Below are 8,239 nucleotides of genomic sequence, written 5' to 3' on the forward strand. Positions count from 1 at the left end.
TGTAACACAGCGGGAACTCTGGTAAAGTGCTACTTCCTAAGGCTACTGATATTGGACATACTGTTGAAGGTACCGACCAGATTAACAGCTTTTTAAGGAACTTTGAAATGCAGTGTCGGTGGCACAAAGTACCTCCACAGGACTGGGTCATGAGACTTGACCCCTTGCTGTCCGGTCTGGCCAAACAGACACTGCTGGATATTCCGGATGAGTACAGCGATGACTATGATCACCTAAAAAATCTGTTGCTGGCCCAATATGCCCTCACTTACCGTGGCAAGTTCTGGATGGAGGAGAAAAAACCTATGGAGTCATTTGTAATATAAGGTGCCCGCATGGTATTGCACAGGACCCGATGGGTGGAGGGGTGTGGGGCTAAGACTTATCAAGTGCTGCAGGACCTGATGTTTCAAGAACAGCTCCTGCAGCAATGCCCACCATCAGTGAGGGCTTGGGTGTTCAACAAGAAACCCAAAACACACCAGGCGGCAGCAAAGCTGGCGGATGAGTACATCACTAGCAGAGCCCTAATTCATCCCAAGTCAGCGGCCAAAGCGGCGGTGGTTCCCGTGAAAGGGGCCCGCACCACTCCCCAATGGACTATGAAGCCGCCTGCGGGCAGCAGTCCACCCAAGATGGGGGAGCTCCGGCACGAACAGCGGTGCTTTAACTGCAATTGCACTGGTCACCTCAAGCCGGACTGCTCAGAGCCTTTGCGTTCCGGGGGACCCCATAAGGGGGAAAGCACCCCAGCTGCGAGGCCGGTAGCCCGAGTACATGTGGCCTCCACAGAGGATTCAAGCCCAGCCATGGAAACAACACCAAGAGGGACGTACCACGGAGATCCTGTCCTTGCTTCTTCCGTGCCAACAGCCAGAAGCGGTGGACATCGTGGTTCACCAGCCGAGCTGCAGCAGAAGGATGGCCGGAGCAGACACATCATGATGGTCACAGTCGGTGACCGTCAAGCAGTCAGCTTGCTGGATTCAGGTGCTGCGGTAACCCTGGTACGACCTGATATGGTACGACCAGAGGAATTGCTCCCGGGATGCAGATCACAGTGGCGGACGGAGAGCCACAGTTCCTGCAGATTGCCCAAATCTTTTTGGATTGGGCGGAGGGACAGGGTGTGCGGGAGGTGGGGGTTTTACCTGGTTTGGATGCGGAGTTGCTCCTCGGCAACGATCTGGGTCGATGATCTGCACGTACGATCGGGTTCCAAGACCCGCTGCTGTTGCGACAGTCACCCTGAGCCAAGCGTCGGCGATGTCGGCAGAGGTGGCTCCAGTCCCCCTGCAATCGGGACCAATGTTCGCAGCGGTTTCTGAGGAGACCAGGGAGGTAAGCCAGGCTCAGTCGCAGACTCAGACCAACATATTGTTTCCCCTTACAGTACCTCGTTCCTCCGACAGACATAACCGGGGGGTGGCCAGTGTTAGGTACCCAGTTCAGGGAGGCTGTGCAGTCAGACCCCAGTCTGGCCGGTATGAGACTTTGGGCGTCCGAGTCTCAGGTAGGGGATGTTGCTGATCACTGCCTATGGCACCGGGGACTCCTGTATAGAGAAGCGGGGATCCCAGGGGTAGAGGAGGGATTGACCAGTAGGCGACAGTTAGTAGTGCCCCATGGGTACAGACAGCAACTGTTGCAGGTAACCCACTCTATTCCATTAGCGGGACATAAGGGGGTCACTAAGACTTGGGCCCGGCTATTGCAACGTTACAACTGGCCGGAGGTGTCCCAGGATGTGGGCACTTTTTGCCGCTCCTGTGATGCCTGTCAGTGGGTAGGTAAGGCAGGTGACTGTGTGAAGGAACCCCTGAACCCACTACCGGTAATCGGGGAACCATTCCAGAAAGTAGCTATGGATATTGTAGGGCCTCTTATGATTCCTAGTTGATCAGGGAAGTGCTACATCCTCACGGTGGTGGATTTTGCCACCCAGTACTGTGAGGCGGTAGGGCTTGGCACTATTGAGGCCATGACAGTAGCGGCGGCGCTACTGAACATTTTCTCTAGGGTAGGTTTCCCTAGTGAGATCCTAACCGAACAAGGGTCGCAGTTCATGAGTGAACTTTTACAGTGTCTCTGGGATGCCTGCGGTGTACAGCACCGGCGCACTACCCCTTACCATCCCCAGACAAACGGGTTATGTGAGAGGTTCAACGGTACCCTGAATCAGATGCTTCGGACCTTTATCGAGGCGGAGGGGAAAGACTGGGAGAATCACCTGCATCACTTGCTGTTTGCGTACAGAGAGGCACTGCAAGAATCTATCACCTTTTCTCCCTTCGAGCTGCTATATGGCCGCAGGGTACAAGGACCTCTGGACTTATTCTGGGAGGGATGGGAGGGGGAAGCTACTGATACTGATGCTTCTGTGATCCAGTATGTAGTAGATCTCCGAGACCGGTTAGAGATGCTCATGTGGGTGGCACAGGACCATCTCAGGGCCGCTCAGACCAAGCAAAAGCAATAGTATGACCGGAATGCCCGTAGTAGAGAATTCATCCCAGGTCAGCAGGTGCTTGTTCTCAAACCCACTCGAGAGAACAAATTGATGGTTGCCTGTTCGGGACCGTATCCGGTTCTCCGAAAGATGAATGAGTACAACTATGTTGTACAGGTAGAGCCAGATAGAAACAAGTCCTACCACATTAATATGTTGAAAGAGTACAGAGCACTGAGTATGGAAGCGGTGTTGGCCATTTGTAGCCCACCGTTGAAGATCCGGTGAGCAATGCTCTTCCTGATCTCCTAGGGGAGGCTAGGCAGGGAGGTATTGTAGAGCAGGTGGAGATAGGAGGTCAGTTAAGTGTTAGGCAGAAGTTAGAGGCCAGGGTTATGCTGGGAAAGTATGGGGCTCTGTTTACTGACTTGCCAGGGAAAACACACCTCACAGATCACCCAGTGCTCACAGGGGACCTGCGACTTCTGCATAAGCATGCTTACAGAGTGTCAGCAGAGGTCAAGACAAGTATAGAGAGGGAAGTGGAGGACATGCTGGCCCTAGGGGTAATTTCACCGTCCTAGAGCCCTTGGGCTAGCTCGGTAGTCCTCGTCCCTAAGAAGGACAAAAAAACCCGGTTTTGTGTGGACTACTGCTTGCTCAACATTGGGACAGTCTCAGATGCTCACTCCATGCCCCGCATGGATGACTTACTAGATGAACTCGCGGGGGCAAAGTATCTGACCAACATGGATCTGAGCAAAGGGTATTGGCAGATCCACTGACCCTGGAGGCTAGGGAGAAGTCAGCCTTCATCATTCCGAATGGGCTCTATCAATTCCTAGTGATGCCATTCGGGATGAAGAATGCCACGGCTACCTTCCAATGCCTTGTCAACCGCTTACTGGAAGGGATGAAGAGTTATGCAAGGGCTTATCTAGATGACATTGCTGTCTTTAGTAATTCCTGGAAATCCCATTTAGGACATGTAGCTGCGGTGCTAGACAGAATTAGGGAAGCAGGGCTTACCTTAAAACCCACAAAGTGCCTAGAAGGGATGGCTGAGGTACTGTACTTGGGGCACAGGGTGGGTGTAGGGCATCTTAAACCAGAGTCAGCCAAGGTAGAGGCTATAGTCAAGTGGCCTGTTCCCAGAACTAAGAAACAGGTTATGGCATTTCTGTGCACCGCAGGGTACTATAGGTTAGTTTGTCTCACAGTATACCGCCGTGGTGAAACCACTGACTGACCTGACCAGAAAGTGACAGCCTTCTCTGATTACCTTGTCTCCTGCCTGTGAAACTGCTTTCCAGGCTTAAAGACTGCTCTTGCCGGCGCCCCATCTTGGCTGCCCCGGACTACCCCAAACATTTCTTAGTACAGACTATGAGATGGCTGAGAGCACCCCGTGGTGTACCTCAGCCATAAGCTACTCCCCAGAGAGGTGGCATAATCCACCATTGAAAAGGAGTGCTTAGCAATTGGGTACTTAGAAATTTGCAACCGTATGTGTATGGGCACTCTTTCACAATCATTACTGATCACAACCCCCTGAGTTGGCTGCAGAGGGCATCAGGGAGAATGCCAAGCTGTTATGTTGGAGCTTGGCACTGCAAGAATTTGACTTCACTATCCAACACAAGAAGGGTAGTGAACACAGCAACGCAGATGGACTATCTTGTCAAGAGAACCCCTCTGAACTTGAGTTCTCCAACGGTGCCAACGGTGACCCGCTTCCCGTGAGGGGCAGCGGGCCGCAGGGCACTGTAACAGGGAACTTATCCCTGTTCAAAAATGTGCTTCTAATCCAGCAGTGTGGTGGTTAACTGCTGACAGACAATTAACCAACACCACCTGGCTGAACTGGCAACTCTGTTGAGTGGAGACAGTGCAGAAAGACAGCTTCAAGAGTGGAAAACTCAAAGGGCTATTCTTAACCGCTCTGCAACTGTCGCCATACAGTCTAGCTACAAAAAGATGAGCGCCCGTTACAAGGGAAATCTCATGACCATGCACTCAGAAAAAAGACTACACTTGGAAAAAATCTTCCTTGAGCGACTGAGGAGTGCTGAGCTCAAGCACCTTCGGGAGGAAACACAAATAAACTGGAGAAAGGGCTCCAATCCCAGCAGGACTGACTGTTCTCTTCCTCCATCCACTCTCATTTAAGTCACAGAATGATCTCGAATGAAAGTGGAAGGATGGGCTTTGGCCGTGGCAAGCCCGAGCTTCCCACAAACAGGGGAGGTATGTAACAGGGGACTTATCCCTGTTCAAAAATGTGCCTCTGATCCAGCAGTTTGGGGGTTAACAGCTGGCAGACAATTAACCAACACCACCTGGCTGATTACAGGTGTCAGAAAAAGCCTGCCTCTGAGAGAGGAAGGGAGATTCTTCCTGAGCTCACACTGAGTTGAGCTGACGAGGAAGCAGAAAGAGCAGGGACTTCCTTAGTCTCACACGTGACGTGGGGCTGAACAAAGGAAAGACTGCACAGGAACTCAGGTCTTGAGCTACAAGCTGATAACAAGACAAAGGGGACAAGATTCTAAATCTTGATCATGACATTGCCTTTGCACACAATGGTGCGGACAACCAGAAGAACAGAGAAGCCTCACTATAACTACAAGAGACAGATAAGACATTTTTATAAGACTATTATCTATATCTATCTATCTCTTTCTCTCTCTCTCCATATATATATATATATATATATATATATACAGTTTATATGTCTCTATGATTTGGGCTGGTGAATCGCTGGGCTAGCCCCACAGTTAATGAGGGCTGGACTACAAGTGTATATATACTCCAAAGTGGAGCAGATTTGGTTTGCTGTGTTTAAAGCGACGGGCGCAATAAAGCCTTATTTTAATTTCACCTTAAAACAGTCTCCATTGCATACCTCTGCACATGTCCTCTTACAGCCCCCATTGAGAAGGGGAGGTGTGATGAGGAAAGGGGGGCTGGCCCAGTAATAAAGGGGCTGGCAACCCCTACCCTCATGTGGGAGGCGAGGGGTTAACTGTAATAATGCTTATATGTATTTTTATGCCCCAGCCTCAGTACAATATGTGTTCCCCCCTTTTGGTTGAATGTATTCCGCTGATTACATGTGTTTTTACCCTTACAGTGTGTACACAAAGCACATACACTGAGAAAAGGTCAGGAGGGGAAGGGTTAACAGTGTTGGTATGTTTATGGCCCTTTGTTCCCCTTCCCACCTTTTTAACCGCCATGTGTAGCCCTGTCCCATAGGTCGCCATTGGAGCTCCATAGAAGTCTATGGAGATTTCAAGGTTTGGGTCTTACAGTATATCAAGAAAGACCAGCAGATGGCGACCGAGTGAATGAGCGGAACATCCCCATTGAAATGAATGGCGTAATGCATTTCAATGGGAATACCTCGAGTCCGCTCTCTAAGAACTGATTTGAATGGCTGCCAAACCGCAGTATCCGAAAATAGCTACAATCTCCGAAAAATAACTTTGATCGCTAAAGGGCCGTGGGAACTCGGTCACGGCCAAGTTCAAACATATTAAAATCATAACTGTGTTCTGGGACAGCTAGCGGTCCAATTCTTTTTGCCCCTAGCTCATGGGAACCCCCTTACTCGACCCCAACCCGGTCCGACGGGCAATGGCCACAAGAAAGGGTCGCGCCACCACGAGGGTCACCACCATTGACCACAATGGCGGAGAAAAGCCGCTAAGGTTATAAAACGCAAAGTGTAAAAGTGTAAAAACCTGAAATCATTATTTCCAGTTCGGTAAGCACTAGAGGGCTGGGATTTGGCCACCATGCAGTCACAGCTCCGGCATGATTGCATGGCAATTTCCAGCCCTCTCCGATCACCCGAACAGAGTATGGTTAACTGTTTAAATTGTGTTTCTGCCATTGACTCCAATGGCGGAGAAATGCAATCTGTGAAACATGTCGTTTTAAAATCTAAAATTGAATCTCCGGTTTTGTGGGTCGCAGCTAATTTAAAATTGGCCACCATGGTGAGACCCCTCCGGCATTAGAGGGCATGGCAAGTTTTAGCCCGCTTGGCCCAACGGAATGGAACATTTTTATGTATATAAAATATTGTAAGTTCACTATATTTTATGCCTACAGTAAAGCCCGCAAAATTTACTGGCCCATAAGGTATGGTAATGGTCAGGGGGCGACAGTGTGTCTACAGAAAGACCATTGATCAAAGGCTCATCCCCCCCAGATTGTGTATACAGGGTGGAGATAAATCAGGACATGGCCTTTCACATGAAGTGCCATAATTCACACCTCCAGTCAAGATTCCCCGGCCTAGATCCACATCTGGCAGACTTGGAGACGCCAACACTTTAAAGTGGGGTTTGGGAAATGGGATTCTAACTAAAGGATTATGCGCATGTGCCAGCTACCTGGGGGCAGGTACCAGATTGCTTCCCACATTAGCTGGACAAAGTTAATTAGACCCAGGTAATTATCATCCAATACCTGAGTCCCAATGTTAGGAATAGAGCACAAATCACATATAAACAATTGTAAGCTCTATGCTCATTGGTCTTCGTTATTCTACCTGAATAATACCTGATGCCTGATGAACTGCTAACCCGAATCCTGGTTATTTCATTGTCCCTTCCCTAAGTAAGTGTATATATTCTGTTTGTTATTTGTCCAATATTGTGTGTCCACCTGTCTTTTAAGAAATAAAATCTCTTTATTATATCACAGTCGTATTCAATTCAAACCAGTTATTTGGCGTATATTATAACCCTGTAAGCTACAGTGACACCCATAACTTTGGAGCCCCGATACATAGACACATTCTGTAAAGACTTTCTCTGACAAACCCACCCTGAAACTTACAGCCTAGAAATCTCCTGATCCCAGCACCCCATAAAGGCAAAATTCATATCAATCTTTAATGTCGCAAAATTAGTATACCGTCTCAGCAATGCATTTTCTACATCTGGGTCCCAGAGCTGACACTCTAGGACCCCCAAACACAGGTCAGAGGTAACTAGCTTGACCTTTATTCATGAGCCTGGTTAACCCCTTCAATGTCACAGTGAAGGCAATATATACACTCCCTCCATCCCTGACACCAAAACAGGAACTTATATATTTTTTCACAAATAAGACAGGACACAGTATGTTTTATTTAAGAGTTATATTTAATAGGTACAGTATATGTACTGATAACCTGTAAATGAACTGTGGGATTTCCAAGTCATTAATTCCAAGAGACCAGGTAGCTACCAAGCTTGGTGCCTATGGGCCTATGCGGTGTCCTGATTTGAAAGCCTCTGAGATGCATAGGTGTTAGAACAGGGTCTTAGACCCTCTACAGTCTGGCTTCTGCACTGCTCACTCCACGGAAACAGCCCTCACTAAAATAACTGACGACCTCCATGCTGCCAAAGACAGAGGTCATTACACTTTGCTCATATTACTCGACCTCTCTGCAGCATTTGACACAGTGGACCACCCTGTTCTCCTTCACATTCTCCATACTCTTTGTATTCTGAACAAAGCTCTATCCTGGATCTCATCCTACCTCTCCCACCTGTGTCTCTTCTCCTAACACCTCCTCCTCTATTGATCTCTCTTTGGGGGTACCCCAGGGCTCTGTCCTGGAACCTCTTCTCTTTTCTCTGTACACACTCAATATAGGTGACTGTAGACGGACGTTCACAGAGGTACACAATTGGAGACTTTATAAGGTGAAATTATAATAGGCTTTATTGTGCCTTTTCCTTTTCATCAGGAAACCATCCAAACACAGGTGGGGGAACAAAGCTTCCA

The sequence above is a fragment of the Ascaphus truei genome, unplaced genomic scaffold (genome assembly GCF_040206685.1).
Source record: "Ascaphus truei isolate aAscTru1 unplaced genomic scaffold, aAscTru1.hap1 HAP1_SCAFFOLD_393, whole genome shotgun sequence".
Classification (NCBI taxonomy): Eukaryota; Metazoa; Chordata; class Amphibia; order Anura; family Ascaphidae; genus Ascaphus; species Ascaphus truei.